Here is an 11,889-nt window from a genome sequence, read left to right on the forward strand (position 1 = left end):
CTTGGCATTCTCTGAGGTTCCTGGATGTGGTCTGCTGTCTAGCATTCATTTTTGAAAGTTCTCAGTTACTATTACTTCAACATTTTCTCCTGCTTTGTTCTCTCTTTCTTCTCTTTTTGGTATTCCAATTGCACACATGTTATATCTTGTGAAATTGCCCCCCAGTTCTTTAAATATTATGTTCAGTTATTTTTTTAATTTTTTTTTCCTCTTTACATTTTAGGATTTTTTTTCTTCGAACTTATCTTTAAGCTTATTGATTCTTTCCTTAACTGTATTGAGTCTACTGATAAGTCCACTGAAGGCATTCTTCATTACTGTTAAAGCGCTTTTGATTTCTAGTATTTCCTTTTGATTCTTAGAGTTTCCATATCTCTGCTTACTTTACTTATCTGTTCTTGTATGTTGTCTATTTTTTCCATTACAGCTGTATCATATTATTTATTGTAATTTTATATGCCCTGTCTGGTAAGTCCAACATCTGTGTCACACCTGAATCTGGTTCTGATGCTTGGTTTGTCTCTTCAGACTTTTTTTTTTTTTTTGCCTTCTGGCATGGTATTTTTTAATTGAAAGTTGGACATGTACTGGGTAATAGGCACTGAGGTAAATATGCTTCTGGTGTGAGGTTTATGTTAATTTAGCTAGGAGTTGGGCTTTGTTTATGTTTGCTGTAGCTATAGGTACCAGAGGCTTCAAATTCCCAAAGTATTTCTTCTAGGAGAGGATGTGTCTTTCAGCTCTTTCAGCTGTAATTTACTCTTGTTATACTGGAGCCTCCTTTGTATGACGAGAAAGTGTAGAGGAGGTGAAACATTCTACAATCTTCCAATTAAGTCTCTGCCTTTTACCTGACTTGCATCTCTGACCTGTAATCACCAAGAATCAAAAGGGAACTGTTTCTTTTTGTATAGTTTCCCCCTCCCAATCAGGTGAGGAATGCTAGAGGGGGCTAAGGTGAGATATCTGGGACAAGACTCCAGTAAAGTCCTTTCCTCTGAAGACTAGGTCTTTGTTAAGGAGAAGGTTCTGGATTTTTTTTTTTTAACCAAGATTACCCTTCTACTCTCCCTGCCAAAGCTACAAGGGTACTCTTCACCATAGAACCTAGTTAGGATCCTGGAGATAAAGCCAATGAAATTATGATGGCCGCAAGGAGCTTCTCAGTCTCAAGCCAGTCTACACTCAGCCTCCAGCAACTTATCAAAATTACTATGTAAGTGTTCCTACAAGTTTATGGCTCTGGCAGCTTCTATTTTAGGTAAGCAGATTGTGTTTGTGACTCTGGATTTGCCTGTTACCAGATTTCAGCATGGTGATTTGACTTGCAAATTTAGTTCTCTGATGGGTCCAAAACAAGTTGTTGATTTTTAGCTTGTCCAGCTTTTGCTTGCTATAAGAATGGGAGTGACAGCTTCTAAGCTCTACTTGTCTGAGCTGTAACTGGCAATCATAATTATTTTTGAAGATACAATTACCACAACTTTTTATAACACCTCAGAAAGGTAGTTATTCTTCTCTTTATCTTACACATAAACCAGTGGGGCTTCAGTGAGGTGAAATTATGTGTCCAAGATCATGTGTATGTAAGTCTAAATGGTTCTAAATGTTATGCACCTTAGTTTCTTTGAAAATAGCTAAAAATCCTATCAATATATTTTTATGTGCAGATATTTAGACATTGAAATATTTCTTGCTTTCAAGTTCATGCCTACATATTTTGAGACCCTCAGATATGGTGTGTGTGTGTGGGGGGTTTGATTTACTAATAGTACGGGGCAACCTATTATAATTAGTTCAGGCAATTAATTTATTGGTTTATTCCTTTTGCCGCCACTCCATTCTTCCATTGCCCCTTTCCTATCCTCCACCAAGGACAAACATGGAAAAATATTCAATAAGTATTTCATTTCATTTCATTTTAAAGATCTTACTTTTTGAGCAGTTTTAGCTTCATAGTAAAATTGAGAGAAAGGCACAGAAATTTTCCATCTATGCCCCACATCCTCACACATGCATTCATAACCTCCCAAATTATCAACATCCCCCACCAGAGTGGTACATTTGTTACAACTGATGAGTGTACCAGTTAATGTTTATATTTTATGAATAGGCTCTTGCAAAATGTGTCTTGTATTATGTGCATGGGTTTTCAATTTGCATAATTGCTATTTTCTTTTCTTTTTTTTAAATTGGAACAGGGTCTCACTTTGTCATCCAGGCTGGAATGCAGTAGTGCAAACATGGCTCACTGCAGCCTGGACCTCTTTTCTTATTATATATTTCATTCAGCTTATTTCTTTTTATTCCTAGTACTGTGTTTTAAAAATACATCCATACTGCTCTGTGTATACATGGTTGGTTCAAACTACTACATAGTACAGTTTTATAATTTCTGTAAAGATATTACATATTCATTGTAGAACCACTCAGTGCCAAAAAGTGAAAACTAGAAAAAAAAATGATCACTAGAAATCGTATCATGAGAGAGCCATAGTTGTCATTTTGGTGAACCTCCTATAAGATACCTCTCTACACATATATATACATGTATTATGTATATTCAATTTTACTTACATAGGATTGCCCTGCACATGTTATTTTTTGACTGGCCCCTCTTATTCATCACTATTTCATGGACAACATCTCATGCAACAAATATAGATCCACAACATGGCTTTTCAATATTGCTCAGTGCTCTGTTGTATGGTTTTACCACACCTAAATAGTTCAATTTATGGGCATTTTGCTTACATTTATTTTTATTTATTATTATAAACAGTGCCTGCCTCAGCAAACAGCCTTTTGCAGACATCTTTTCCTACTTATGCAATTATCTCTTCAAAGTGAATACTTTTTGCCCACCACATGGGTTGAGCTAGGTTTCGTCCTGCCACCCACAAAATTCATGCTTTTTCCACTGCTTTATGTTGCCCAAAGACTCAAGGGCTAAAATGGCTTCAGCTATTAAATTCTGTGAGTTTATATGTTTATGAACTTTGGCAGTTGGGGAGGAAGTCACAAGACAAAGTGGCTTGCTTTTCAGCTCTGCTCCAGTAAGCAGGACCTTGTTTTCACTTTGTGGCAGAATAAATGCAAATAAATCAACTGTCAGAAATTAGTAGTTTGTATAATTTGATTAAAATTAGACTTCAACACTAACTTTGATGGAATCAGATTCTCTTCTAAGTATTGTTGATTTTGACACTAAATGTGCCAGAATTATTTAGAGGAACATTATTCTCTCAGTATTTACAACTCAGATATATGCCAAGAAACCTCTTCGGTATGTCTGTTTTCCCAAGATATTTTGGGCTGAGATTTGAAAACTCAAGAAATCTAGATACATATGTTTGGGTACATGTTCTTAAATAAACCGAATGTTTCCTTGTTTCAATTTTTAACATGTTTGGTTCTTCTACATAATTTAGGAAAATCTAATTCAGAGTTCTGATAAAGTTTTTCAGGAGGAGTAGGAAACAAAGCTTTTGTTTAATGCCTTAGCAAAGGGCCTTCTGACTGTTTAAACAAAAACTGCCTTGCTTACATGTTGCCCAAAGATTCAAGGGCTAAAGTGGCCTCCACTATTGCATTCTGTGGGTTTATTAGTTTATAAACAAATGTATATCAAGTTGATAAGCAATGTTTTTTGGTCATGGTTTGGATGAGTGTGAGATGTTGAACTAAAAACACCGTTTTACCTGTAACTGAGGTACGAGTGAAAAAAGCATTTTGTTTGGCGATTTGCTATAGGCTTTTATTAGCCAATTTGACTTCCAATATTACATGGAAATAATAAAGCTTCAATTTTTAAAAAGTCAATTAAATATTTTAGTGTTTTTACTATTCTAGTATAAGCCAATTAACAGTTGGAACACTGCTGATTTTGCTATTTACTATAATGGTTTATTTTCCTCCTGGGAAATAATGTCATGAAGTTACATTTATGATGTTATTATGGGACTTAAACTGGACCAGCATCATTTTTCCTCCTCTCCTCCCTCCCACTTCTTAGGTGATTGCTCCACTTCCCCACTGTGATCAGGCCTGCTTGAGGAGGTCTTCTGCTCCCACCATACACTGACCTGTTCAGCTCAGGGATAACTTGAGAGGAAGGAGATTTGCCCTCCCAGTGGGAAGCTTTTTCAGTCAAAATTGCATAATCTGCATAATGATCACTCTTCTTTTTGATCACAAACATTAGTCTTGCTCTTTGAGTTTGGTAGTTTCCCCCCATTAAGGGCCTTCTACCACCTGCCTATGGGACTCGGTTGCCATGGTTATGGGTGTATCAGAACCCCATCATCATTTTCTCTGCTGTTCCTGTATCAGGGCCCGTTTCCTGCATTCCTGCTAGAGGGTTCTACACCATGATATCCCTGGAGCAGGGTCATAGGGGGTTAAAATTCTCTAGGACGTTGGGTCTCTGTCATCAAAACCAGCAGCATAGCATCTTCAAATCTTTCTCTCTCTGACTCTTCTGCCTCCTTCTTTCCTTTATAAAGACCCTTGTGATTACCTTGGCCCAAGCAGATAATCCAGGATAATGTTTCCAGTTCAAGATGCTTAACTTAATCACACTTGCAAAGTCCGTTTTGTAATGTAAGATTACATGTTCACAGCTTCAGGGGATTAAGACATGGACATCTTTGGAGGGGTGCATTATTGTGCCTACCACAGATATGCTCCTGAATAAGACCTTGAATACCATCCAGGCATTTGGCTCTCCCTACCTGGCTTTTATATGAGTTTGCAGATAGGAACTGTGATAAATTCCTATCAGTTATTACGGTCCCTTTCTTTCCTCTCCTCACGAGTCTTTTCATACATTTAAACAAGTCAGATAGCTGTTAGTGTTTACTTAAATGATGAAAATACTCTGGAGTATTGTGGGAAAGGATTTAATGAGGAAGACATCCCACTCTTTGGGTCTGTCTTTGACAGCTGCATGAAGAAAGTAAAACTTGACTCTGAAAGTACATCAGTAAAGAATTACACAATGCCAAAGGATGACATGGGTCTTTGAAGCCATTTGAGAAAATGGATATAATTTGGTCCTTATGATTTTTTGGCGGGGGGGGGGGGAACTTCAGAAATGTGAAAATCTGAATTAGCAAGTTCAAAGAGGGTCAGAGAGAGATCTTGAGGACAAGGCCAGTGGCTTCCCAGGTTCTGCATTTCCAGCCCTGAGCACAGTGTTTCGCAGGTTGGGGACGATTCCTAAATGATTAGTGAATAAATGACTTACTGAAAGTATCTGAGGAACAGCTTAAGCCCTGGGAAAGATCTGGCCTTTGAAATGTGACTTGGAAACAGACAAACAAAATAATGGGTTTGATATCCTCAGAAAAGAGCACACCACTACATTCAGTTTTGTTTCTTACTGCTGACTCACACAGCCATCCCTCATTGATTATTGCTCTGTTGATGTAAAAGAAAATAAACCCCCAGTATCACTCTCCTGTGTTCTTATTTGAAAGATGAAATAGCAGAACTGCTTCTCTGTTTATTTTGCTCACACATTTCTATTGTTTAAAGCACAATTTTCAAACTCATTTCTAGCTTAGTGAATTGATTTTTTATTACTAATGTGAGCAGTTGACAGTAATGATTTATTGCATCTCTGGGATTTTGGCAGCTCCTGACCACTCATGGTTTAATTCACAGTTTTCCCTAATGGCTTTAGTGTCCGTGGTGTTTGCTCCTGTAAAGTGATGCCCCACTAGGAGATGTGTACTCCTGGCCCTGCGCTCTGGCCTTAGTTTTCTTTTCACCTTGCTCTGTGACTGTGTTGACTGGAAGGGGAGAGAGCATTCACGAAACCTGATGCTTTCGCCTGTCCTAAGAACTGCAGCTATTGTAGCTTTGTGCTATGTGCTGGAGGCTGGTCCACTTGAAAGGAAGCCAAGGTGGAGCTGAGAGAAAAGGGTAAGTGCAAGTGTCTTAGAGAGATGGGCTACTTTTTAGGCTTCATAACAATGACAACACACATAGCAACCCATTGTACCAACCATTATAGTATAAGGGGATTAAGACATGGATATCTTTGGAGGGGTACATTACTGTGCCTACCACAGATATGCTCCTGAATAAGATCTTGAATACCATTCAGGCATTTGGCTCTCCCTACCTAGATTTGTATGAGTTTGCAGATAGGAACTATGATACATTCCTACGAGTTATTATGGTTCCTTTCTTTCCTTCTCCTTATAAGTCTTTCCATACATTTAAACACGACAGATACATTATAGTACAACCATATTAGTACAAGCACTGGCGAATTATATCCTGTAGGCCAAATTTGGGCTACTACCTGTTTCTGTAAATAAAGTTTTATTGGAACACAGCCACATCCATTCATTTACCTAATGTCTATGGCTGCTTTTGTGCTATAATGGCAGAGTTGAGTAGTTGCAGAGAGACCATATGACCTATGAAGCAAAAATTATAAGCCCTTATCAGAAAATATTTGCTGACCCTTCATCTTCATGCTATGAAAATGGTTTTGGTAATATCAATGCCAGTTTACAGAAGTGGAAACAGATACACTGAGATGATACATAATATGCCCGAAGTCTTACAGCTAGTATGAGGTGCAGAGACTGAGTTAGAAGTCAGCAAGTCTATAACATACTGCCTTGAATAGTTACTCAGAGAATGTAGTAATTGCTAAACCTGCCATATTAATATGTCTGTCTTATTTCTTTCCACCCTCACAGGGTTTGGCATTATGACATCTTTCCAGATAATCATCAATTATCTAATGGGTTTGTGGGACTTTTAATTTTTTTAATTAAAAATTCGTGGGATTTTAAACTTTTTTAAACCTAGAACTGCTTATTAATTGTTTGAACCATTTGTAAAGACTAGCAGTTCCTACCCTCAGCTACACAGTGGAGTCACTTGAGAAGCTCTACAGGTATTGCTACTGGGTCCCCTTGCTTCCATATCATGATTTCATTCGTTTGGGATGCAGTCTGGGTATGATGCTTTTTCAAAAGCATCAAAAGATTCTGTTGGGCAGCCAGAATTGAGAACCACTAGAATAGACAATTGTTAAGTCTTATCCTAAAAGATATGAGAGATCTTTCCTAGTAAGTCAATAACAAAATGAAGGAAAGGCCGGGTGAAGTGGCTCGTGCCTGTAATCCTAGCATTTAGGCGGCTGAGGCGGGTGGATAACTTGAGGCCAGGAGTTTGATACCAGCCTGGCCAACATGGAGAAACCCCATCTCTACTAAAAATACAAAAATTAGCTGGGCGTGGTGGTGCATGCCTGTAGTCCCAGCTACTCAGGAGTTTGAGGCATAAGAATCACTTGAGCCTGGGAGGCGGAGGTTGCAGTGAGCCAAGATTGCACCACTGCAATCCAGCCTGGGTGACAGCGTGAAACTCCATCTGAAAAAAAAAAAGAAAAAGAAAGGAAAGAAGAAAAAAGGAATAAGTAATTCATTAGAAACGGGGGCCTATTGTAAACATGTTACAAGTTGGTGAGCACAATGCAAGAAATATTCCACAGTGCTAAGAATAAAAAGAAACAAACTGAATAAAAAGATAATAGGAAAAGATGTTAAGACGACAGTGAGCCATGTTTGCACCACTGCACTCCAGCCTAGGTGACAAAGTGAGACTGCTTAAAAAAAAAAAGACAATAGCAATTATGCAAATTAAAAACACATGCACGTAATACAAGACACATTTTGTGATGATAAAGAAAATTGGGCTAAGTTCTAGACTTAATCTTCTTATTCGGGCATAATTACACTGACTTTTTCCTGCCCAGGGTGAGAGGAGAACTCATAAGTGGAAAGAAAGAGTGGAAAAACTGAACATCCTCCTTTAAAAGGCTGCATATGTCTTGTGCATTCATTTAAAAACTGCAGTCTCTTTCTTCTACAAAATATATACTTTGAATTTCTTCCTGTTTTAACCTTTACTGATGGGCAAATTAAATCAGGGCTGATTTAGATTCAAAGAATTTGTTAACTGATGCCTGCCTCGAGGAATGACATCATAATCATTACCAGCAAATTTTTGAGTAAGCCCTCACAGGGGACTCTGTGGCACTGTGCTGGTTCTTCATCTCCCAGAAAGTGCACCTTCATTGCAGTGCCTGGAAAGACATAATCACAGCTGAAATTCCAAATAAATATCTCACTCCTCAGATTCTTTCCACTGTTTCTATTTGCACTGATGATGGAGCCAATGTTGTTAAAACAGCGTGAGACTGAACATTTACCCATGAGCTGAGTTCCACAAGCTGTCTGTACCGGCTGGTACATCATTCCAGTAAGAAGAGTGAAATTATTAAACATCACAGAGAGGTTTACAAGATTTTTCTGAACTACCAAAGGTCACATGTGTTTTCTTGGAGACTTCAAGAGAGAAGTGGGGTATGTACATAAAATATCGAGACATCAAGCAGGTTTATGTCTGTGCAAAAGTGGCTCCCTGTTTTCCTTTCTTAGGCATGACTGTCAAAGGAGCACAAGCATTTCTCTGCGCTCTGGCTAGGGGAAAGGAAATGTATGTTTAAGACTTGGAACATGGGAGATTTATGGGATGTTAATGTGTCAAGTCTTAGTAACCTCTCAAGAAGGCCACTTGTGGAGTTAGACTGTCATCAGTCACAGAAACCAATGCATCTGTCTTCTGAGAAATTCCTCAGAAATGTCTTCCAGAAAGATTATGAAAGATGAAAAATCTCAATACAGTGAAAAGGTGTTCTATAAATGTGAATTTTTGCTGCTTCTGGCAAGTTCTGAGCATTCCCTCAACTGAGAAATGACAAAATGATACATGCATAGAAGCTATTGAAGAAAATGCTGAAACTAATTAAAGGCAGATATACAAGGATCAATTGTTGCATATTTATGAAACTTACCCATCAAAATATGGCTATGCAAAGTACATTTAAAATATACTCACACAACAGCATGATACAGGCTTGTACTCAGCTAAAGTGAGATAATGCTCCCTAAAGTCAAGCCAGAAAAGCAACCTGACTGTAATATCATAATATGAAAGAGTGATTTAATAATGACATCACAGGTAAGTCCATACAAAGTGGATGAAAAAGGATATAATAAAACATTCAGTCTAATAGTAACTGGGGATCTGGGACATTGGCATGTTTTGCATGTCAGGCATAATCAATGTTTAAGGTTGGGACGTGTTTTCTTCTTGTATCGACACAGTAAATGAAATAGATATCGGAGCTCATATGGGCTTCTTTCACTGAATCCGATGACCTATGATCAAAAATTTTATAAGTAACAGAGTAAAAACCCAGAGAAAGTAGAGATCAAATCTTCTGCTGTTGACCATCTGTTGCTCAATTGGATTCCTTTAACCTCAGCAAAAAGTTGTGATTTTGACAGTCACTGGCATTTCCCCACTAAGACTAATGTGCATAATAGGCCTGAACAATATATATCTGCATGGCGTATCAGAAAAATAGGCACATAGACCAATGTAACAGAATAGAGAACCCAGAAATAAACCCAAATATCTATGGCTAACCGGTCTTCAATAAAGAAAACAAAAACATAAAGTAGGTAAAGGACACCCTATTCAACAAATGGTGCTGGGATAATTGGCAAGACACATGTAGAGGAATGAAACTGGATCCTCATTTCTCAACTCAAGATGGATCAAAGACTTAACTTTAAGACCTGAAACCATTAAGATTCTAGAAGGTAACACTGGAAAAACCCTTCTAGACATTGGCTTAGGCAAAGACTTCATGACCAAGAACCTCAAAGCAAATGCAACAAAACCACAGATAAATAGATAGGACTTAATTAAACTAAAATGCTTGCATGGCCAAAGAAACAATCAGCAGGGTGGGCATGGTGGCTCACTCCTGTAATCCCAGCACTTTGGGAGGCAAAGGCAGGTGGATCACCTGAAGTCAGGAGTTCGAGACCAACCTGGCCAACATTGCAAAACCTCTCTCTACTCAAAATATAAAAATTAGCCAGACATGATGGTGGCCACCTGTAATCCCAGCTATTTAGGAGGCTAAGGCAGGAGAATCACTTGAATCCAGAAGACAGTGGTTGCAGTGAGCTGAGGTCACACCATTGTACTCCAACCTGGGTGACAGAGCAAGACTCTGTCTCAGTCAACCAATCAATCAATCAATAGTGTAAATAACCCACATAGTGGAAGAAAATCTTTGCAATCTATACATCAAACAAAGGACTAATATCTAGATTCTACAAGGATCTCAAATCAGCAAGAAAAAACAATCCCATCAAAAGGTAGTCTAAGGACATGAATAGACAATTCTCAAAAGAAGATATACAAATGGCCAACAAACATATGAAAAAAATGTTCAACGTCACTAATGATCAGGGAAATGCAAATCAAAACCACAGTATCATACCACCTTACTCCTGCAAGAATACCTATAATAAAAAAATAAAAAATAATAGATATTGGTAGGGCTGTGGTGAAAAGAGAACACTTTTACAGTGCTGGTGGCAATGTAAACTAATACAGCCACTATGGAAAACAGTGTGGAGATTCCTTAAAGAACTACAAGTAGATCTACCATTTGATCCCGCAATCCCATTACTAGGTATCTACTCAGAGGAAAAGAAGTCATTATACAAAAAAAAGATACTTGCACATGCATGTTTATAGCAGCACAATTTGCGATGGCAAAAATATGGAACCAAACCAAATGCCTATCAAAAAGTGAGTGGCTAAAGAAAAACTGTGGTATATATATACCATGGGAGTCTACTCAGCTATAAGAAGGAAGGAAATAATGGCATTTGCAGCAATGTGAATGGAATTGAAGACCATCATTCTAAATGAAGCAATTCAGGAATGTAAAACCAAGCATCATATGTTCTCACTCATAAGCCGGAGCTAAGCTATGGGGATGCAAAGCCATAGGAATGACACATATAACTTTGAAGACTTAGGGGAAAGGGTAGGAGAAGGGGCAGGGATAAAAGACTACACATTGGGTACAGTACATAGTGCTGTATATACATATATATATATTCATTACTTGGTGACTCTATTTATTGAATCACACTGTGCTGCATACTGCTGTGAGAATACTATGATGTCTTACTGAAAATAAAAATCATGACTTAGAGCAGTGGCTTCCAAATCTATTAGAGAATAAGATGATACTGAAATATATAAGTACATTTGTTTTTAATCTAAAAGAAAGAAATTAATTTTTATGACTTGGCATAATATGTGTAGATAATTTGTAAATAAATCTATACCATCTGGGGTTACGCCAATATTTGTACTTACAGGTGTGCACCATTAAAAAGTCTGGAGATCACCTGCTTAAAGTAAGCAAAGGATAACCAGGGATCACTGCACAGAGTAAGCAGAGCCCAGATTCTCCAATCTCCCCTCTCACATTTTCATTAAGGTCATCTCTTTCATAGCCTAGCTTAGATTCCTCTCTTATAACCAGAGAAACTGCCTTCTCTGATACCATTGACTCATCCTCAGATTTTCATATCCTTGACAGCTTATAGCACTCCCTGTCTGAGTCAAATATTTTGCTATGTTAGTAATACTGCCTTCTATTGCTTTCTGGTGTTTTCATCTGCAGTGGTCCTATCTTTTGAAGAAGATATAAGTTGTTCTGGTGCTAGATTAAATCTAGCTCACTTTTATCTGACCCTAGTGCTGAGAAAATAGAAAGTACTGAGTAAGTACTTATGGACTACATCTTCCAGGACATTGCTATTCAAAGTGTGACCAAAAGCCCAGCAGCATCAGCATCAAAATTGAAGCTTGTTAAAGCACATGAAAATTTGCACTCTCATCTCTCTCTTTCTTCCACAATTCTCCCATTTCTCTGGAAGGCCCATCATATTAAACCAGTGCTGCTTAAACTTTAATGTG

Source organism: Callithrix jacchus, chromosome X (genome assembly GCF_049354715.1).
Source record: "Callithrix jacchus isolate 240 chromosome X, calJac240_pri, whole genome shotgun sequence".
Taxonomy (NCBI): Eukaryota; Metazoa; Chordata; class Mammalia; order Primates; family Cebidae; genus Callithrix; species Callithrix jacchus.